This window comes from Narcine bancroftii, chromosome 3 (assembly GCF_036971445.1).
Source record: "Narcine bancroftii isolate sNarBan1 chromosome 3, sNarBan1.hap1, whole genome shotgun sequence".
Lineage (NCBI taxonomy): Eukaryota > Metazoa > Chordata > Chondrichthyes > Torpediniformes > Narcinidae > Narcine > Narcine bancroftii.
The window spans coordinates 168,527,270-168,550,783 of record NC_091471.1 but is presented as its reverse complement, the minus strand read 5'-3'; the positions used below and the strand labels follow the sequence as shown (position 1 = coordinate 168,550,783).

Here is a 23,514-nt window from a genome sequence, read left to right as displayed (position 1 = left end):
GATGCCTAGCCAGATCTAAGGTAGAACACATCCTAACCACAGAAAGTTAAAATAATGGGCTGTGGAATTATCTCCAGTGGCTTTTTCTTGAAGGGTATTGTAGCAATTCTTTGTGCACGTCAAGTTACCGTGCACAGCAGTAGTCAGTTTTTATACAGAGGCAGAAGGATAAATATTGGTCGGGGAGAACTTCCCAGCTCTTTAAATAATCACGAGATATTTCACATTCATCTGAAGAGGATGGAGAGGTCTTTGTCAAAGATCCATCCAGTAACAGATTTTAAATGCCACATGAAGATTATTTTGAGTCAGAAGTGAACAGAAGGTCCTGGGATCATGTATTGTCAGCTGCTTTAACCATTTGTGATTATTGTGTGTGTGTGTGTGTGTGTGTGTGTGTGTGTGTGTGTGTGTGTGTGTGTGTGTGTGTGTGTGTGTGTGTGTGTGTGTGTGTGTGTGTGTGTGTGCGCACCATGGTCTGGAGAGACGCTGTTTCATCGGGTTGTGTATGTATCAGATGATAATAGACTTGAACTTGAGAGAAATCTGAGAGGCTGCTAGTGGAAGATCGGCTGGAGGAGTACGGGGAGAGAGCTCCTACTCTCAATTGTTGCTCTTTACTCCCTCCCTTTGGAAGTTGGTCATGGTTCATCTTGGGCATTCCTGCTTCCCTCGCCCTTGGGATACTAATCTCATTAGCTGGAATCAAATGTGTGGAGATGGCATTGTGGAGAAAATATTATTGGAGTTGCAACATGATAGCATCTATCATGTATAAAATAACCATGATTGCCTTGCCAGCATGTTTTCTAAATCAAATATTATTGGAGTTGCAACATGATAGCATCTATCATGTATAAAATAACCATGATTGCTTTGCCAGCATGTTTTCTAAATCATAGGTTTTAAGAAAAATCACCAAAATCATGATTGAAGGGGTTGATTTTAAAGAGCTTTTTATTTACATTTAAGAATAACCAATCTTTATCCTGCAGCCTATGGATTTAAAAGCTGGCCACTGCAGTGCATGGTAGCTGTCCATGCACAATGTTTGCTCTGCTTCTTTCTATTAAGGGTATTTAGGGAGGGAATCCCTGGGCTGAGGCCACAGTCATAGAACAGTATATCACAGGAATGGGGTCTTCAGTCCACGACTCCTCTGAATGTGATGCCCAAATTCTTTGCTCAGAGAGTGGTAGCCGTGTGGAATGATCTTCCGGGAGAAATAGTGGCGGCGGAGTCAATTGTATTATTTAAGAAAAGGTTGGACAGGTCTGTGGATGAGAAGAAGATGGAGGGTTATGGGCATTGTGCAGGGAGGTGGGACTAGAGAGGGGTGTTTGGTTCGGTTCAGACTAGAAGGGCCTAATGGCCTGTTTCCGTGCTGTAATTGTTATGTTATATGTTATGTTAAACTAGAGCCCCATTGCTTGCACAAACCCCTCTATTGCCTGCATATTCATGCGTGTATCTGGAAGCTTTTTAAACACTACTATAGCATCAGGTTATACCACTACACCTGGTAGCCTATTCCAGGCACCCACCACTCTCTGTAAATTAAAAACTTGCCATACACATCTCCCTTGAACTTGCTGACTCTCACCTTAAATGCATATCCTCTACGACAGTAGTTTTCAGACTTTTTATTTCCACTCACGTACCACCTTAAGTCTATGCCATAGATGCTCTGTGATTAGTAAGGGATTAGTTAAGGTACAAGGACTGCCTAAAGAAATCTCTTGGTGCCTGCCACATTGACCACCGCCAGTGGGCTGATAACGCCTCAAACCGTGCATCTTGGCGCCTCACAGTTTGGCGGGCAGCAACCTCCTTTGAAGAAGACCGCAGAGCCCACCTCACTCACAAAAGGCAAAGGAGGAAAAACCCAACACCCAACCCCAACCAACCAATTTTCCCTTGCAACCGCTGCAATCGTGTCTGCCTGTCCCGCATCGGACTTGTCAGCCACAAACGAGCCTGCAGCTGACGTGGACTTTTTACCCCCTCCATAAATCTTCGTCCGCGAAGCCAAGCCAAAGAGAGAAGAAAGAGTTAAGGTGGCATGTGAGTGGAAAGAAAAAGTTTGAAAACCACTGTTTTAATCGTACCTAATTGACTCGTAATGTGCACGGTTTCATAACTCCAAAGGAAATGGGTCAATGACAATTTTTATCAAGCAAAACTTTCAGTAACAATGGGTCTAGAGCAACCTTTATTCTCCTTCCATATATCACTTTAAGTAATCCCTTACTAATCACAGAGCACTGATGGCATAAGGATTACTTGAGGTGGAATGTGAGTGGAAAGAAAAAGGTTGAAAACCACTGCTCTTGGCTGTGTCATTTTTACCCTGCGAAAGGGATTCTGACTGGCTACTCTATCAAAGTCTCTCAAAGTAATAAAACTCCCATTAGGTCATCCCACAGTCTCTAACGTTCCAGAGGAAGCAGCCCAAAATGTCCAAACTCTTTTCATAGTTCATACCCTTTAGTTCAGACAACATCCTGGTAAATCTTTACTGAACCCTTTCCAAAGCCTTCACGTTCTTCCAGTGATGAGGCAGTTAGAATTACACATAATAAATACTCTGTGTGTTCTTTACATTGTAACATGACTTATTCTCAATACCCAGCCAAAGAACCCAAGCATACCACACACCTTCTACTGATAGGGTGACAAATATGTTCCCTAGTGGTGAAGTGAAGAACAGAGAAGCAGGGATGAACTGAGGACCAATTCTGGAGAATCTGAGTCCGTTTACTGTTTTAAGAGCATGGATTGACCAGAGACTGGATCTTATTGCTCCAGTTGATCTCCTATGATGAGGCAATGTTAAGATCAAAACCAAATTGATATTGACACAGTCTCATTTTCATCAGATGAGGATATTTAAAGATCTAAAGATCCCAAGATTCAAATTCAAAAATGTAATACAGTGAAAGCCCTGGTAACTGGCATCAATGGGGTACATGCTGGATAAGTGAATTTTCCAATTGTTTGAGATTGCATATTGCATGATCAGAGAGCACGCCAATTTTAAATTTCCATTTTTAAAATCTATTTATTTTTAGCGTTTTTTTTGGCCGATTGCTTGGCTGTTGGTTGCTTGAATTCTGGATAAAAGGGATTTTACTGTAATGCACAAAATTCATCAACTTTTATCTGCTATAAAGGCATTCAAAGAAGTACCACTAGCATTATCTAGTGCCTACTTGATAAGGGAAAGAGAAGGAAAAGACAGTTCCCTTAAAGACACCGAGTGTCAAAATCCTGGTTGTCAACATCTCCTGGGATCTGTGCTGGACCCTCCATGTTGATGCAATCACAAAGAAGGCTCGCCAGTTATTATACTTTTTGAGGTGTCTAAAGAGATTAGGCATGCCACTGAAAGCATCTACAGGTGTACCGTGGAGAGCATTCTGGCTGGTTGCATCACTGCCTGGTATGGAGGTGCCAGTCTCAGGACAGGAATATACTCCAGAGGGTTGTTAACTCGGTCTGTGACATCACAGGCACCAGACTTCACTTCATCGAGGACATCTACATGAGGCAGTGTAAAAAGCAGCCTCTATCTTCAAAGACCCTACCACCCAGGCCATGCCCTCTTCAGTCTGCTACCATTGGGGTAAAGGTACAGGAGCCTAAAGATGAGCACTCAACTGCACAAGGATAGTTTTTTCCCCGCTGCCGTCAGATTCCTGAATAATCAATGAGCCCTCCTTGCCCTACGGCACCCTCAAACTTCAGTCTGGATATCTGGCTGACATGAGCCAGTCTCCACCACCCTGTGTGCGTCCCTCATTCATCAGTCACCAGCAGTTTGTGTGGTTTCTTCAGCCACTGATCCCCTCACCGGTCCACTGCTGTGGTCACCTTCTTTGTATGTTCCTCTCCCAGGCTGCTCCTTTTCAACAGAGGGAGAGGTGGGGAAGTACTCCTGTTCTGATGCTCTGCATTGGTCCACTGCTAGTCATGGGTTCAGCCTTCTTGGGCATGGACCTCCGCGATTTCAAGATGACAAAAAGCACCAATGTCCCCTTTAAGCAGCGGGGCATCATGCATGGACAGTAGGACCCTATGGAGGATTTCTGTGTCTCCATTCCCCACTCCCCTCATTCCACATCAGTAGCAGCATAACTTTTGCAGCAGCTCTGTCATCGCTGCCACTTTCCCTCTTTCAAACCTTCACTGTTGAGCCTTGGAGGTTAATCGTACAGGATTAGAGGGATATAACCATATGGCGAGCTCTCCACCGGCCACCGAGACTGAGGTGCACCAAAGAAGAGGTACAAGGACTGCCTAAAGAAATCTCTTGGTGCCTGCCACATTGCCAGTGGGCTGATCGCGCCTCCAACCGTGCATCTTAGCGCCTCACAGTTTGGCGGGCAGCAACCTCCTTTGAAGAAGACCGCAGAGCCCACCTCACTGACAAAAGACAAAGGAGGAAAAACCCAACACCCAACCCCCAACCAATCAATTTTCCCTTGCAAACGTGCCTGCCTGTCACGTGTCGGACTTGTCAGTCACCAACGAGCCTGCAGCTGACGTGGACATTTACCCCTCCATAAATCTTCGTCCGTGAAGCCAAGCCAAAGAAGAAAGAGGGATATAGTCCAAGTGCGAGCAAGTTGAACTCGTTCTGATAGACAACTTGGACGGCAAGGATGAGTTTGGTCAAATGGCCTGTTTCTATGCTGCGTAGCTCAATGAATGCTGAGATCGTGAAGGGTAGCAGGGCTGGTGGAGATGGGGAAAAGAGGCTGAGAGTTTTAAAAACGGACACTTTGCTGAACTGGGGATGCTTGTCCATCAACATGCACAGAAAGATGACTAAAATAAGGAAATGCAGAGTTATGGACAAGTTTGTGTTCAGACAAATGAAAATGAGAGATCAGCCAGTGAAGCATTGAAAAATATAATATACACTTTCTAGTATTTCCAAAGACCGCCGTGTCATGTAGAATTTCATTTCATAATGTTGATCTTTTATTCAGTGAAGTATCTGTGCAATACCGAGGTCTGTAAATGATTCAAACAGTGTCATCGTGGAGCCAAAATTTTCTTTCTTCAGGGCTTTTAAACTGCACTGATGATAAAGGGCTTTCTTACTCAACTGGGTTACTCCAGTGTACTCAAATGTATCCCTGTTTTTCCACCTTGGAAAATTGTTTTCTTCTTGGCCGAGGGCTTTTTACAAAATATTTTTGTACAGGAGGGTTAAGAACTGAAAAGAAAAGGGATATGATTAGGTCTCTTATGTGCAAAGTATAGAACATAATAACACTTCTAATGCCGTCTGCATCCTGCATATTACTTACAGCGCAGGGGAAGAATACATTTTTCTTTTATCTGTAAAATGTACTCTCTGCAGAAACAGTGGAGAATGACAGCTGAAAGGCTATAGAGTCTCTGGCTGATGGTCTATAGAATCAGGTAAAGCCTTTTATGCTGCTTAAGGTTAGACATCAGAGACAGCGAGTCACTTTGAGTACTGATCTTCAAACAATGAGTCAAAACAAAAAATCAATCCACTCAGTCCCCGGGTGCAGTTATCTAAAGATGAAAGGAAAGGTACAAGAATGGTGAAGCTGATGCTGGAATGAAAGCCACGGGAATGCAGAGGGCAAGTGTGAAGATGAAGTGGCTCTAAAACAACATCAACAAATAATATCTTATCAGGGAACACGTTTGCCAACTCCTTTGCTTTCACGTTTGCATTTGCTTGATCTAGAGTCCTGTGTTGATTTCATTTGCAGTTTTATAGCTACAGAATTTATCTGATAAACAATTTTACAGGTTGACTGAACCCTGATAAGTAATGTCCAACCTACAATGCAAAGACACACCACAGAGTTCCACCCTGCTAAACAATGTTCACGTGTACTACACAGGACATGGTAAATTGTTCAACACCTGTGATGAGTAATTTTATACATGCAACAAACTAATTAGTGAATAATTACATTTTTACAACATACTCTCAATGAGTAATGTCACATATATAACACCGTCCTGCTGAACAATGTCACATGCACAGAACAGCCTAGAATACGGTGTTACATTTTTCAGGTACGCTTATTAATAGCAAAATCCACAGAAAAAAGCCAAATTAATTTCCTTTCTTCGTCTTTTATTCAATGAATTATGATATGGTTAGCAATTTTGCATTTTTCCTCATTTTATAATATTAGTGTACTTTTAAAAACAACAAAAAAATAAATTTCAGAGTACTTTGGCACTATTTTGCTATTTTAGCCACTTAATTTAGAGTTCTACAACATGTGGGATGGAAGGTCTTTGTTTTGAGTAAACCAACAAAGGATGTTTAAAGGAACAGTACATGCATTGAGAGGTGGCAATGCCAATGAAAGAGAGAGCGACTGCCAAGTTGACATTGTATATTCTTGTTCCCTACCATTATTAAATCACCTAGTAGACTTCAAAGCAGCTGGGAGTTTGTGAATAGACAGCTTATAAAAAATGTCAGACAGCCCAGAAACCTCTGCATAATATTATTTATCAAGAATATCTTTTGTAGTTTCCAATTATTCAAGATGTTAGCAACATAAAGAGACACACTAAATTTGTGTGTATGTGTGCGCGCGTACGTGCACACATGGGTGTCTGTGTACTAGGACATTTTGACGTCCACAATTTGGCACTGGACATTTTAGGGCTAACATTTAGGTCGATTTAATTGCTGGGTGAGGGGACTGTGGAGATGTCATTCCAGGGAGAGGGGAGTGCAGAGATGTCACCGCAGGTAGACAGGTAACCCTAAACAAAATTATAATAAATTAATAATTTAAATATAATAAATTAAATGACCATGTCTGTTGACAAATGCGAGTGCCAAAATGTCCGAAAGGCTACAAAAGTCTTGGTTTTTTTCACCAAAATGTCTGTCACCAAAATGCAAATGCCAAAATATCTGATTCTGGTGTGTGTGTTCACACGAACATGCACACTGTTGGTGTTATCTGTGGAAATGAATTGCACTTGGATTAGAAACAATTCATTGTTCACAATCAGGTAACTGGACTCACTCAGGTTCAGACAGGCATGTGCAGAACAAATAAATATCATTTGAAATTAATCTTTGAATTTGTGTTGCAGCACATGGTATAATTTTATATTTAGCACTTAGATTGGGAATAAATATCAAGGCAAACAAATTAAGTGCAAATCTTACCTTGGATGCCTTTTATTTTGCCATGTTAAAACGTTCAGGTTTAAGAGTGCAATTTCTCTTTGTGCTTTCCCTGCTTTATATTATTGGGATGCCTATCAACCTTGGTGATGGGGGACATTGGACAAGCAGTTAAAGGTGATAAAGAAAAATTACATTTACGGTTAATGATCTCAGATACCCCAATATGTTTCACGGTCAGCGCCTTTGAAATACAGGGCAAGTTTAAGTGTAGGGAGCTGGTTGTCAATGTATGCAGAGTAAATTCATTAATCACCATTGAACAGATATTCATTTTTTCTTAGAGGAATTGGTGGGTATAGAGCTTGGTTAGTTCTCCTGCCCTTATTTGAAATGGGACTGCAGGATCATGAGACTTAAAAGGGAGTTGAGGCTTTGATTTAACATCTCATCCTAAAGAAGGGACACCCAACGGTTTGGAAGCGAAGTACAGCCTCATCTTTTGTACCAAACTCTTAAGTTAAGGTCTCACAGCCAAGCCGCCTATCACTGAGGCAACAGCCTCAACAAATCTGAAGCTTGTTGGTTTATCCAGTTTTCTAATATGGGTCTGGATAAGGTATCCTGAAATATGCCATCTCTAGGTTCGTGTTTCTACTGGGACACCTCATATCACCCCGCATCACCTCGCATCACCGCAAATTTTTGTCCCCCGCATCACCTTGTATTTTACGACTACCCGAACTGTTTCTACTGAGCGATAAATACACGGTGATGCGGGGCAATGCGAGGCGATGCGGGGCGATGCGAGGTGATGCTGGGCGATGCGAGGTGACCAGGAAGTCGCGTATTTTAAGGTCACATATCAGGTCGTTTTGTTTTCCCATCCAAAATGCCCTTCACCATCATTTCCTGCCATTTTGTGATCAAGAATCGCTGAAGATCAAATGTCCAGTTGATACTGTCCGACATATTCCAACGAAGAAACGAAAAAGTTATTATAACGACAGACAAACTTGATATTTGTCCAGGGAAATTACTCCAATTTAACGATACACAAAGGAACAGCGGAGGCAGTATAGCTAGCTAGCTTGTGCAGTATATATACGCAATAAGATAATGCGCTGTGCCGGTGCGTGCATGCGATGATCAATTGAAAAGCGCGGGTGAAAAATCGAGACTTCCGGTACACCGCAAATTCATTACTCGCTGTGTTTCTACTGAAAAATCATCCCTCGCATCATCGCACATCGACCACCTCAAAAGGTGGACGACGGAGCACCTCGCATCACCGCGCATCGGTCACTACCCGATGCGTTTCTACTGAGGAAAAATTCGAGGTGTTACCTCGCATCACCTTGCATTGCCCCGAATTTTCATCGCTCAGTAGAAACACGGCCTAGGACGTATCAGGAATTCTAAGGGATAATTTGCTAATCTGTGCGTTGACGTTCCATTCTGGCCTGAAATGCAATGTATTCCAAAATCTAAAAGTAATCTGAATTGATCATTGATTCAGAAGTGGTTTGCTCTACATTTTCTAAGTAAAATGTACATGCAATAATTGAGCAACCATCTGGAACAAGCAAGAGACTGAGATGACCACATCATCAGCTATTAACCCAGACAGCAAACCTGTCTCTTTCCAAGTCAAAAAATTGCACCTGCTGAAAATCTGGAATAGAATAAAGACTGCTGGAAATACTCAACAGAGTGCTCATCAGCTGTAGAGAGAAGCAATTAATGTTTCAGATTGATGATTATTCTGAAAAAATGTTAATTACTTCTTTCTTTATTGAAGCTACCAGAGCCCTTTGGTATTTCAAGCATTTACTGAGTTTAGTCCTCTTTCTTGTGTGCCAAAGCTGTTAAATTCAACACGGGGTTAGGGATTGTCAGAGCAACTGAAGTAAAGTTCTAACATCTTTCCACGTTGTAGAGTTGGAGTGTGATTTGGCTCAGTTGGTTACATTTCTCAGAGTGGGTGGAAGCAGATTCATGTCCCACTCTAGAAATCTGACCAAACCATCCATACTGATGGTCCAGAATAACACTGAAGAAATGCCTTGCCGACAAATTAGACAAAGCCACACACTCTCTAAAGGAGATGCAAGAACCCACTGGTACCATTTGAAAAGTCCTGTCCAACATTTATCCCTGAACTAAAATTAGATGAACAGACTCATTGCCATGGGCTACTTGGTTCCTGTCTTGTGCTTTACCTCATTGCCAAGTAATTTGCTGCCTGTGAACTTGGTACCGAAAAAATGTACTACAGTGGTACCAGTAGTGATCACCCACAGTTGCCTGGAGATTGTAGGAGCAAGGTGTTTTACAGAGGGGACAGAAGAGATTTAACAGGAATTCAAAATTATGTTAGATTTTAGTATAGGTGGTAGAAAAAGAGAGAATGATAATTGACAACAGAATCCAGGGGACACAGAGTCAAGCTCTTGGGCAAAGGAATAAGTGACTAGATGAGCAAATGATTTTTGCACGTCGATCTGTGATGCTAGAGTGATGGAATTGGATTCAACAGTCAGATGAAACATAAATGAAAGAGAAATTTGGAGCTGTGAGAAAGAGCAAAGGAGAGAAGGCTTTGGACATCAATACTGGTATGATGGTCCCAATTCTGTGCCATTTAGCTTTCCTCTGTCTCTAACAACTCACTTTAAAAGGCTCTATAATTGGAAGGATTAATTTTTTGAGATGTGTTGTCCTGATGTACAACATAACGAGCTGCATTTGACATTTTTATGCCATGTTATAAATGAGTTGGGAGCAGACAGTTTTGCAAAGTAGGGAATTTTACTGTCAAACCTATTATGTTTTAGACATTTCAAAATATTCCAATCAAAAACAAGAAATGTAACACTGTGAATAGTTATGTCCAGTTATCTTCCAACAAAAACACCCAGTATTACTTAGTCAGGAACCTAATTTCCTGAAGTCTGCATGATGCATCCAAAACTTTGCACATTGAGTGAAACATATAAGGCTGCAGAAGCAGTGATTGCGGTAAAAATGCAAACATGCTGGAGGCACTCAGCAGATCTCACAGCATGCATAGGTGGTAAAGATATATAACCGGCATTTTGGTCCTGAGCCCTTTTTTAAATATTTTTACAAATTTTTCACACTATGAACCATATTAACCAAAATACACACAAACATTTCCCTCTTGAATATACGCAGTGTTGGTCCTGAGCCCTTCAAGGTGTGAGCAAAAAGCATCTGAATAAAAATGCTCCTTATTTCCTTCATGGGTGGATTTGGAAGAAAGTTTGGGTAACCTCAAACTTCAATTTAATTGAAACAAAAATGGGAAACTGGGTAATGGCAGGGGAGGTGGGGGGGGGGTCGACGCCCTGTAGTTGGAGGAAAAATGATATTAATCGTTTATCTGAAGAGATTTAGCATGCCATCACATGCTTTCAAAAACTTCTACAGGTGCACTGGCTGGTTGCATCACAACCTCGTTTGGAATTTAAGTGCCCAGGAAGGCTACAGAAGGTAGCAAACATAGCCAGGTCCATTGCAGACACCTCTGTGAAGTGCTGCCTCAAGAAGGCATCCAATATCATAAAGGACCATCAGCACCCTCGTCACAAACTCTTCTCACTGCTACCTTTGGGTCGAAGGTACGGAAGCCTGAAGACCAGCACCTCCAGGTTCAAGAACAGATTCCTTCTAACAGCTGTTAGACACTTGAACCTCCCCTTGGTACCCTCATTAAAGACTGCTCGAGCACCACAAAAGAAATGTCTGTACTATTGCAAGTCACTTTTGTTGCACAAGAATTACTGTGAATATTTATCATCCATCTGTTGTATATATTTAGTGTCTTTTTAAAATCAGTTCAATTAGTTTACCATTACCATTTTCAGCTACAGTAAATAAGAATTTAGGTGCAAATGTGCATTGTACAATGTGTATGTCAATAAACTCAATGTCATTATCCCATCAAACTAGCTCAAAGTCTGTGCATCTGTCACTGATGGGTGGAAAAATAGCTGCCAAGGTTGAACTATGCAGATCTTGGTGCTAGATTGCTTTGTCTCTAAAGTGATTTAGGATTTTCATCCCCATTTTGCAGCATGAAACATTATTTATAGTAGTGTCAGTACAAACTAGCTCCATTGACATCAGTAGAAATTCATTTTGGAATCAGAGTATATTGTATTGCAGCTACAATATGCTGTGTGTTATGCCTCCTGAACAGAGATGAACTGTATATTTTTAATGATGAATATCAATGAATGATGAATATTTTGAAGTTTGACTACCAATGGGGTACTGCCTCTGACTCTATTTTCCTCACCTCACTTCAGGAGGGATTTTCCACTTGAGGCGGTCCGGCTATAAGATTATACTGAAGAAGTGGGTTTGCACTTTGGAACAATGAAGGTGGAGAGGAGGATGTGAAGGCAGTGGTTTAGAGGGAAGCTGTTCACATTAGCACGTATTTAAAAGGTAACAACCAAGTGTGATAATAGGTTTCTTACACCAGATATGGTTATGATCTGGAACTCACAGCTTGTTGAACTGTGGAAAGAGACAAGCAGAGCTTTCAAAAATAAATTGATTGACATTTATTATATAATAATTTACAGGCTATGAGAAAGAAGCTTTTTAATGGACTGAATGGCTTTTTTCAATGTTGAAATAATTCTGTGATTCCATGTTAACTGTTCTTGGTTTTGAATGGAAGAAAACTGTTTAATTCAGGAGAATCCCAACATTGGAGTGGTGCTACAACATTTTAGCATTAATTTTACTAAAGCTGAATTGAAGGACTTGAAGGGCCGACGTGGCCTGTTTCCGTGCTGTAAACGGTTATATGGTTATTTTTAAGAGGCTATAGTATTTCGCTAAGGCAATACAGTGCCTTAGATATACAATATATAGTACAGGTTTGATACCCCATATCCGAAATGCTTGGGACCAGATGTTGTTCAGTTTTGGGTTTTTTTTTTGGTTTTTGGAACAAAACGGGATAAAAACCAAAAGCAACACAGTAGCATCAACAGTATACTTGTATCAGCAGTTATTAACAACAGCAACAAACAACGATATGAAAATTCACACGAAATAATGTTCAATACATACCAAAAAAAAGATCTCCGTTGCCTGTCCCTGACCACCGCCGCCGGTCTCCGACTACGATCCCCACTCCTGCCCAGGAGCCCGAAGTGACTTCTTCGACGCAGACGGCACCGCACCGATGATGGGAATGAAGTCATTGTCGCCGACTCTGGCTGCAGTCTAAGCTGAAGAATTGGGCCCAGCTCTGTTTAGTATCATCCGGGCCAGAAGCAAAGATTTTGTTGTTTTTTTACTGTTTTTGTAATCAAACCGGTACCAAGAGAGCGTCAAAGCCCCACGTGATTGAATGCGTTGAATTTTTTTTACACTTGTGACGTCAAGCCGGTGCTTAAAAAAAAAAAGTTTGGCTTTTGGATCTTTTTGGGTTTTTGGAACTTCAGATACAGGGTACTCAACCTGTACCTGTAATATGCTGGAATTGAGCACACTTGTGTTTGTGAAAGAGGTGTAGAAAATGATGATGGGTACAGATAGACTAAATGAAAGTAGGCCTTTTTCACTGAGGTTAGATGAGATACATACCAGAGGACATGGATTGAGGGTGAAGGAGGAGAAGTTTATGGGGAACATTGAGGGAATTTCTTCATGGATGGGAGAGGTATGGAGGGTTATGGACTGGGTATAGGTCAGCAGGGCTAGGCAGAATAATAGACTAGAAAGCCGCCTGTTTTCTGTGTTGTAATGTTCAAGTATTGCCACACACACATTTCACCTCTAACAAAATATTCAATTTATTACATTTAATTTTACGGTTAACGCGTCAATAACCCATACAAAAATATCACTACCGGGCTGGGCTCCCGTAGATTAACTGCATCTTGTGCATCTTTTGAAGTGTAGCAGAACAATAATTGAAAGCAGTCTTTCCAGGTAGTTGAGGGTCCAGTTCATGTATTGGGAATGAATCTGACATTCCATGTTGGCTCTCAGAGATGCAGTAGCAGTTATGAAGCAACTGGATATCAAGTAATGACTTTTCTTGACCTGGGGACTTGGACTAACAGTTGTTGCCAACTCATGGCTACTTCCATTCAGCAATGGCAGAAGTTCAAAAAAGTTCAAAGTCCAAATTTATTGTCAAATTACATACATGACATCACATACAACCCTGAGATTTTTTCCTGTAGGCCAGGAAGAATTTCTACTTCTCAGTAGTCAAATATTCAATAATAAATAATGTGCAAAGTAAGACACCTTAAATAAGTCACTGATCGAGTTTGTTGTTTAGGGGTCTGACAGTAGAAGGGTAGCAACTGTTCCTGAACCTGGCAGAACAAGTCTTGTGGCACCTATACCTCCTCCCTGATGGCAGGAACAAGAATAGAACATATCTTGGGTGATATGTGCAGTGAACTGGGATTCACTGGTAGTGTGTTGTGCTGATGACTGGATCCACCTCCTGGCTCCGCCCCCATCTGCTCACTTATAACCCTGGTTTCCTGCCTAAACCAAGAACCCTGCTGAAGACGACTGTGAAGTCCTACCCTTCGTTATAAGCTGATACAGGCGTTTGTTCTCCCTCTAGTTGTGAGAAGCTTTTATTCACACTATAATATGGATCCCTGATGATTGCTGCTGCTCTCCAATGACCGCATTCCATGTTGATTTTATTGATGATGGAAAAAGTTTGCTTGTGATGTCTTGGGTCGTACCCATTACATTTTGCAGGGTTTTCTGCTCAGAACCATTGGTGCCCCCATACCAGGCTGCCACGCAGCCGGTCAGCGCATTTTCCACGACACATCTGTAGAACTTTGCCAAGGTTTTCAATATCATGCCAAAATTCCACAAACTGCTGAGAAAGTAAAGGTACTGACGTGTTTTCTTTATGATGATGTTAGTGTGTCGTGTCCAGGAATCATCCTCTGAGATAGTGACTCCCAGGAATTTAAATTTACTCACCCCCCCCCCCACCTCTGATTCCCAATGTTCACTGGATTGTACACCTCTGATTTTCATCTCCTGATTCTACATTCAGCTCCTTGGGTTTGATGACATTGAGTGAGAAGATGTTGATAGTGCACTATTCAGCTCCCTCCCGTATGCTAACTCATTTCCCCCCCCCCTTTATTCAACCTACTGCTGAGGTATTATCAGGACATTGGTAGGTGGTGCCATTATTGTACTGAGCCACACAGTCTTAGGTGTAAAATGAGAAGAGGAGGGGGCTAAGGATGCAGCCCCGTGGTACTCTGGTAATGATGGAGATTGTAGAGCAGATCCTCACTGATTGTGGTCTGGAGGTGAGGAAATCCATGATCCAATTACACAGTGGGATATTGAGGCCTTGGCCCTGGAGTTTGCTGATCAATTTTGAGGGGATGATGGTGTTGAATGCTGAACTGTAGTTGATAAAGGGTATCCTGATATATGCATCTTTGCTGTCCAGGTGTTCCACGGTTTTGTTTAGAGCTGGTGAGATGGCATTTGCTGTCATTCTGTTGCTGTGGTAGGCAAATTGAAATAGATCCATGTCACGGTTCAGACAGGTGCTGATATGCTTCAACACCAGCCTCTCAAAACATTTTATCACTGTGGATGTGAGTGCCATTGGTCAATATCATTTAGGCAGGTTACCACACAATTATTAAGAACAGGTACAATTGAGGCCTGTTTGAAACAGGTGGGTACCATGCCCACCTGTTGAAGATATTCATGAAAGTATTAGCAAAATGGTCAGCACAGGCTTTCATTATTCAGCCAGGTGCTCCACCTGGACCAGATGATTTCCTTGGATTCACTCTCCTGAAGGCAGTCCGCACATCATCCATGGATATTGACAGCAGATAATCTTTGTGGGGATGGGGGTATGGAAGTACACAATGACTCTTTCTTGTTCTGGTGGTCAAATTTTACGAAGTAGGCTTTGAGTTAATCTAGGAGCAAAGCTTTACTGTCTTCTTCTGTACTGGAAGCATTCTGGGGCAGGTCTACAGAATTTAGGTTTTATCCTGCTCTCCGATGCTTTCCCTGTGGAGTTTTCAGATTCTCCCTGCAACCACTGTAATCTCAAACATGTGCAGGTGTTGCAGTAGGAGGGTGAATTGGCCATTGTTAATTGGTCATGATGTGCAGGTGAGAGGGAGCTAATGAGAACATGGAGAGAATAAAAAAATAGTGTAAATTGGCGGTTGATGGTTAGCATAGACTCAATGGGCTGAGTAGCCTATCTCTCCGATGATCTTAAGTTATTCAAGGTCTTTATTCTTTTGGCAAATGAAAATCAAAATAACTGCAGATGCTGAACATCTAAACAAAACAGAAAATGTTGGAAATACTCAGCAGGTCAGGAGGCATCTGTGGGACGAAAAACAAACAACGTTTCAGGGTAGCGACCCTTCATCAGATCTCCTCCTCTATTTACAGCATTTTCTACTCTTGTCTTCCTTATTCATTCATCTTCAGTGGGTTTTCAGGCAATGCCAGCATTTATCATCCATCCCTTATTCCCCCTAATCCAGGGTGGGAATCAAGAACCAGCCACATCCTTGGGTTTGATGAGGTTGTTTTGTCTTGCATAGAATCTCAGTTATATTGAAGTTGGGGCAAAGCACATCAGCAGTTGGAGTCAAATCTCACACAAAGGAGATAGTTAAGGTTAGTGGTTAATCATCCCAATTCCAGGTCAATACTGCAGATGGTTAAGTCACGAGATGAGTCTCCACTGGTTGCACTGTGTTTGAATCACACCAAGGCAGCTAGTTTGCTTGAAGTCATACAGAGCAGACTCGATGGGCCAAATGGCCTAATTCTGCTCCTAAGTCTTGTAATTAGGTGAACAGTGGTGAACCAGATTGGTATTTATAAAAATCTAGTTTTTTTTTGTTCCTATCACTGAGGCTATCTGTTAATTCCAGATTAATATAAATTAATCAGCTGTTGTGGCATGTTTTGAACTTGGGGCTGGATCCTGAGGGTTGGGTTATGTTCCAGCTCAGAATTTGTATGCTTATCTAAGTCCCCTGTCTGCAAGTGCAGTAAGTTAACTGCCATGCTAGTCATGTATGGGTTAACACACAAAGTGCTGGAGGGGGGAGGGTGAGGAAAACATCCAGGGAAGGCAATAGACAGTCAATGTTTTGCCATGCATCCCTTCATCAGGGCTTGAAAGAAAGAGGGCAGAAAGCTGGCAGGTGGGAGGGAAGAAGGTGGGTGGGAAAAAAATAGGAATCATGGTCTGTCCAGCTGAACCATTGGCATTTCATGCTTCTCTTCCCCTCCTTAAGACTCTGCTTAAAACCTTTGTCTTTCACTAAATATTTAGCTTCCAGTGCCGATGCTGCCTTTTTGGCTTGGTAAACCTGTGCCTGGTTTACTACTATGGATTATCCTGAGGCGTTTTGCCTTGTGAAGGGACTCTATAAATGCAAGTTGATATTGATGCATTCACAGATCTGCCCTGAGTGAAATGGATTTCCAGAGAACAGATCATGTAGATATTCCTATTTGTTGTTGTGGGTATTTGAAATTTTGTGTGCGAGCGCGTGTATGCCCATGCATGTGTGTATGTATGTGTGCCTTCACCAAATGAAACTCTCATGAATTGCAGCTAAAAAACAATTTCTTGGTAGGTTTCCCATGGAAACTGTTTTATCTTGGTTTAATGTGCTCTCTGGGGTTTTACTATGTAAATTTTTGATGCAGCTTTAACTTTGGGGCAAGGTTTACGGTATTACGTCTCAATTAATTTTCCTCCTGAAATGTAATCTCCATGCGATCATGGAACCCATCTCATTAACCAAGGCACATGTCCTGCCTTGCTGTGAGGGGACCTCTCCACAGCTAATTGCATTGCTTGCAGTCTTGAGGCCCAAAAGCCAAGAGGCAAGTCCACTGATAAAAAGATGCTCCATCTGCATTCATCAGAGAGCAAGAATAGAAATGCATCAACATTTATCAGCAAACTCCAAAAGTTGCTATTTTCTGTTGAGGAGCTTGGAATTTCTCTGCGAATATCGATTTTAAAAACCAATGTACTTTGAAAGCTCAGTCTGACATTTTTCTTGAAGTCTGGGTGACTAATCTATCTTGCTGTATGGCTGCTATTTTCAATGATGGCTATTATATCAACCTTGGCTAAAACTGTCAAAAACTAGAGAATTATCCTTTCATTGACCACATATACCAAGCATTTCCGGCAGAATTTAATGATTATCAAGTAGATGCATTTTGATTTGAATTTGCCTACAGTACAAGGTAACATATGTATAATTTAACAGTTTTGAACCATTGTGCAAACATCACATAAATATTCAGATACTGATTATTCAGTACTAATGATACGCAGTTTTAAGCTTCAGCTTTGCTCTGATCCATCATCCTTGTACTTATTTGTTATTCCTGTTGAGCATGCAACAAATTTTGGATGATATTTGGTTTATATTCCATTGAGTATAGAAGATTAAGTACTGATCTAATTGATTTGATTGGGTAGATACTGAGAAACCAGTTCCTTTGTGCAGAACTCTCGAACAATGGGGACTTCATTTCTGGCCATTCATTAGTGAAATAATGAAGGATTTTCAGAAACAGAATCGTAAAAATGTGGAACTCTCCCCCTAAAAGGTTAAGGACTCTGGAACAAATGAAATTTTTGAGATTGAGATCAATTGGAGAGGAGAATGAAAAATAGGAAACAAGACCCAGATAAAACATGGCGTAGCAGAATGGAGAAAAGGATGTAGGGGGCAGATAGGGACCCCCTGGTCCTGTGCTTTCACTGTATTAGGTGTGGATGGTCCATTGCAAAATTGTGGAGAGTTGGCAGTGAGTTGCTGATGAAGGGGCTGGAGAAGGCCTCAGCTGCAACTCTGATAATGATGCAGAGGAAGTTGTGTGTGCACAGATCACACCCTCACAGTTCTTTAGAAGTCATTGTTATTTCTAACTGTGATAACTTTCAGAATATGAGAATAACGCTGGTACAGGTGGCTTAAAAAATAATGCTGCCTGGTGCAATGAGAGCTCTGATAGAAGTCAGATCTGCCTCTTGAAGCATTTAAGGTGTACCACAGGCATGGTGACAGTAATAATGTACAAAAACAGAAGAAAACCTATGATTCAAATAATGAACAGTGAATCTTTCAGAAGTCATGTACCTTGCATTGAGTGTGCTGTGCCTTGCACAGAAACTATTCACATTACATTCAGTGTGGCGTAACTGAAAGTTACATTTAAAATGGACACAGAACCAAGTGCAATGTAACAAGACAGAAATGCAAGAGCTGCAGATGCGGGATCCTGGAGCAGACCAACGATTGCTAGAGGTAGTCAGTAGGCTAGGCAGCAATCATGGGTAGAAATAATGGCCAGTCACTTATGGTTTTTAGGCTGCAGGCATACAACATCACAATCGAGGAATTTTGCTGCTACACGGGCAGTCTTAAAAGGGATGTGCAGAAATTTTGAATCAATTCCTGCACCGCGATTTATCCTGCAGGACCCCTACAACTTTTTGGAGGAAGCCTGCAATGTAAATCATGCCGGAAAAAATTTGTTCAATCCACTCTACTACTCAACTTGCAGCCTAAAAGTGTGAACGGCCACATGGGGAGTATTCATGTTCATTTTTTTTTCCCCGTGATTTTCCTGACAGTGCAGTCTAAAAACCATAAAAGTTTCAGATCTGGACTCTTGTTCAAGGCTCGAGGAAAGGAGATGATGTTACATATATAAAGAGGGAAAGAAGCTGGGGGAAGGGCTCAGGCGTATCCTCAGGAAAGCTGGCTCTGCCTAATCAAGGCCCTATGCAGGTCAAGCCCTTTCTGATTGAAATGGGGAACCCTGCCCCACAGATTTACTTACACAGCTGGCCGGGCCAGACTCCCAAGCCGTCAGAGAATGAATATTTGTGAGTGTCCCTTTGATGATTCAAACATTCAAAAATTATTAAAAATTAAGTTTGCCATTAAAATCAATAAACTCAAAACACTAGCAAATGCTTAAAATTATTACTATTATCTGAATTAACAGAAAAATTGTAAATGTCCTGACTTTTACAGTCCTGCTCACAGCTAATTTTCTCCAAATAAGTAAGATCACTGTTGCTGGGATTTAATGATTTTCCAGCAAAGTTCTGAGAAATTTAAGCAAGCTTTCACTCCCTTCCATGAAGATCCAACGCTGGAGTGGAATGGGAAACTCTCAGCCAAGGTGTGTAAATGCCAGCAGAAGAAATAAATGCTGTGAGATATACTTGCAACTGCTGGCATTTCTGTTGCAGGTCTGTCCTAATGTATTTTTCTTAGCTCTAGTCAGAACACCTAAACTGGAAGATGAAGTCCATCATGAACTGGGCATATCTGATGATTGGAACTGTAGGAGAAATCTGGCATCTGGTATATTAGTTACAAGTCTGCAAAGCATGAGGCAGCTTTATATGGCTGGAACACTAGCAATGGAGGTAGCTCCACAGAGCTGTCCCATCACCCCTTTCATCAGCACAGGATGTCCCATGACTCTTCACGCCCAGTTGCAATACATTGCTGTTTGTACACAGCAAGACCCTACAATGAGCTAAGGGTCAACGGCCTATCATGCGATTGACACAGCACACCAAGGTGCTAGAGGAACCCATCAGGTCATGCAGCATTCATGGAAAGCCGAAGTCTTTACATGTACTAGTTCCTCCAGCATTTTAGTTAACTGCTCTGGTTTTCCAACATCTGCAGATTTTTTGTTTACTTTTTTTACGACTGAAGTTCAAGTTTATTAGCATCCGACTGTACGCATACAACCAGACGAACAGCATTTCTCTGGACCACTGCACACACACATACACAGCACATAATAATCATATGTATACATAAAATAAATGTATAGAGATAAATATTTTGGGATGGTTTACTTGATTACAGGATTCTGTTCATAAATCTCACAACCTGCGGGGAGAAACTATTTCCCAGCCTGGCAGTCCAGATTTTGATGTTTCCCTACCTCCTACTTGATGATAATAGGTCAAAGATACTGTGTGATCAATAGAAAAGGTCCTCAATAATTCTCTGAGCCCTATTAAAGCAACACTCCTGGTGAATGCCAAGAAAGGGAAGCCCAAGTGATCTTTTGGCCAATTTGATGATCCTCTATATTGACTTCCAGACCGATGCTTTGAATCTACCTACAGTACCTCACGATAGGCCTTTTTAGTGTTTTTTTTAAAAAAGCGAATGTAACGGTGGATATTCTCTGCCTTTACAATGCTTAACTTACCTTGTAGAAAGCTTCGAGGGTGGATTCCGGAGGCAGACTCTGATCTGCTTAGGGGGTAGAGCTCAGAGATGGAGCGACTCTCTCTGCCTCCTCCCTGAAGGCAATGCCACTGAAAGCGGCTGCCATGGGGTGGGCTGATGACGCCGTCAGCCCACGACCCAGGAGAGGGATTTTTAAAACCCCTTATGCTGTAATAAAGCTAATTACATTATGCAGAAGATCTGCCTGAGTCCTAAGACTCTTTGAACAGATCTCCACCTGCCCTCTTACCTGCTCTTCGGTCGTCATTTTGGGTGTAGGCCGTTTTCCCTTCTTGGTGCATATGGATGATGTCAAGGCAATGGGCGGAGCTACTCCACCACTTGCCCTGCCTCCCTCAGCTCTGGAAAATGACTCCAGACGCTGCTGAGATGAAAGGAATGCTGGATCCGCCTTTTCCATAAAAAGGTAGGTTAAATTTTTTTTCGTTGAGCCGCCTTTAAGGCGGCGGTGACACACCATAAAAATGCCTAGTGATGCAGCCAGACAAGACACTTTCAATTGTGCGTCTGTGAAGTGTTGTCATGCTGGAGGCCAATAGTCTTGCACTTCTCAACCTTCTTAGGAAGTGTAGGCACTGTTGTTCCTTCCTGTTACCGCTTTTCAATCTTTCTACCTAGTGTGATAATTGTAGAATAACCTGAGATGTTTTTTGAAATTGTGGCAAATAGCTTTATGCTCTCATTTCCTGAGGAGGCTTTAAAAAAAAAAATTCACAGTGAGCCAAATCACAGAATACTGAAGCATTTTATACCTCAGCAAAAATAAAGCAAATTATTAATCATTGCACAAAATGAACTTGTGGGGTTCCATTGTGTTTAAGTTTATTATAAATGTCTGTGACTGCTCTCTTGGCACTGAAACTGTATTGAGTTCAGGTTAATGAAGCTCTGCTTCTGGTTTAAGTAGCTCACTCACATTGGCACAAAGCTGTTGCTGGGGAATTAATTCTGATGTTTTGGCCTTTGTTATTTCCTGCTTGTTTCTCTTTGCTAATTGACGCTTTTGATGTGATGTAGTCTGGGGTAGATGCATTGTTGGTGGGGGAATGAGGGAGGAGGCATTGAAGGTTGTTGTTGGGTGTTTGGGATGGGGTTGAAAATAAAGGGAAGAATATTGTAAATAGACAAAAGTGATGGAGAAGCTCAGCCGGCCCCACAGTGTCTATAGGAGGCAAAGATATATTACCAACATTTCAGGCTTGAGCCCTTTGTCAAGGTATGAGCAAAAAGCAAGCAGGTGCTTGAATAAAAAGGTCAGGGGAGTAGGCTTGGAGCTTGAGGGTGGTAGGGAGTGCAGAGGGGAAACAATTAGAGAGAGCCACACAGAACTCCCTTTGAAGAGGAGAAGGAGAAGAACCTCTTCAGAGCGGACATCCCTTGAAGAAGATTTCGTAGTGGAACAGCCAAATAGATGAAACAAGAAAGTTTGCAAATGCTGTGATTGTAGCAAATACATGAAAGTGCTGGAGAAACTAAGCAGATCCCACAGGTGAGAAGTGGATCAGAAGTGTGTAGCGTGATGGGCTTTGAAAGGAGGGATTTACTCAGAGCACCTGTGGAATCAGTGTTGCCATCTGCATTTTTATAAAAGAATGAAATTCATGAAGATGCTTTTAAGAGTTATTTTTCATTAAATTAACCTTAAATTAAAGCTTTTGCTGATAAGCACAGCCAAATTTATATATATTAATTTACGATGTAGATTTTTGTGTTGCATCAGAAGGTGGCTGATTTTCTCAGGAGATTATGGTCATTTCAATGACAAGTGTGTTGAATGATCCTGTGATGGACAGTACATCTGCTTTTTTCTGCTTATCATGAATTATAACCATAACATATAACAATTGCAGTATGTTGACGATCTCTCTCTCTCTCTCTCTCTCTCTCTCTCTCTCTCTCTCTCTCTCTCTCTCTCTCTCTCTGTCTTTCTCTCTCTTCCCCCCACCCTCCCCCCTTCTTCCTTCTCTCCTCTCTCTCCCAAATGGCAGTGTGTGTACCCCAGGGCTAGTAAAGGCCCTCATTGCATATAAATTACTAATGTGAGAAGTAATTATTAAAATTCTTCTTCCTCTTTCCCACTTAGCGCAGAGTGATAATTGCCTGGGATATCACAGGAGATCAGTGCATTGTTGATTATACATAACGACATTGCTCTAATCATTGCAGCAAGTTTTGGTCTGTTTAATTCAACATCTAATTATGACAAGACAGAGTGCTGTCAAGCTAGGGGGAAAGAAACTCTTAAAATATTTGCTGGGCAGAGCTGTGTAGTGGGAAGGATGGATTTTTGTGAGTATAGACTCCCTTTAAAGTGCTAATGACACCAAGTTTGTTCTTGCAATCTTTCAGTCCTGTAAATTCAGCACATAAGGAGTTAAATATCCTGTTGAACAATGCACATTCGTTTTTCTGTCAAATGGGGAAACTTTGCTTGTTTTGATAATGAAGAATTAATATGTTTTTTTCAGTTTCATTTGTTAAATTTTAGAAGGAATTCAGCATGCAATATAAAGAGAAAATGCTGATTTTAGAAAATACGAAAAATATACAAAAGTATGAGGGGTACAGATGGAGCAAATGTAATCAGGCTTTTTCCACTAAAGTTAGGTGAGACAACAAATAGGGGTCATAGATTAAGGGTGAAAGGTGAAACATTTAAAGGGAACATTAGGGGATAATTCACACAGATTTGTGAGAGGGTGGAATGAGCTGCCATCTGGAGTGGTGAGCACAGCCTGATTTTGACATTTAAGAAAAAGGGATAGATACATGGATGGGAGAGGTATGGAGGGCCGTTGTCTGGGGACAGATCGGAATAATGGTTTGGCGCAGACTATAAGGGCTGAAAGGCGGGTTTTTGTGCTGTAATGCTCTATGGTTCTATTCTAAAATCTGAATAATATGAAGGATTAAATCGCGGAGGGCAACCTGTTTCCAATGTGTGGGTCGAACAGTGTGCCAGTGGTTGAATGGCAGGCCACACTGATGCTACCATAAATGAAATAA

General features: G+C 41.6%; 1 protein-coding gene and 1 long non-coding RNA gene across 12 annotated transcripts in view; one reads left to right on the top strand and one right to left on the bottom strand.

The window, feature by feature from the left end:
* The window catches only part of LOC138757825 (uncharacterized), a 28,077-nt gene extending 7,138 nt beyond the window's left edge, over positions 1-20,939 (bottom strand). Inside the window, exon 1 of the long non-coding RNA XR_011353918.1 lies at positions 20,738-20,939. This is a non-coding gene — a long non-coding RNA (uncharacterized lncRNA). The remainder of the gene's footprint in view (positions 1-20,737) is intronic.
* Positions 1-23,514, top strand: part of lef1 (lymphoid enhancer-binding factor 1) — a 198,809-nt gene that overhangs the window by 33,175 nt on the left and 142,120 nt on the right. The gene's annotated exons all lie outside the window — the stretch shown is intronic.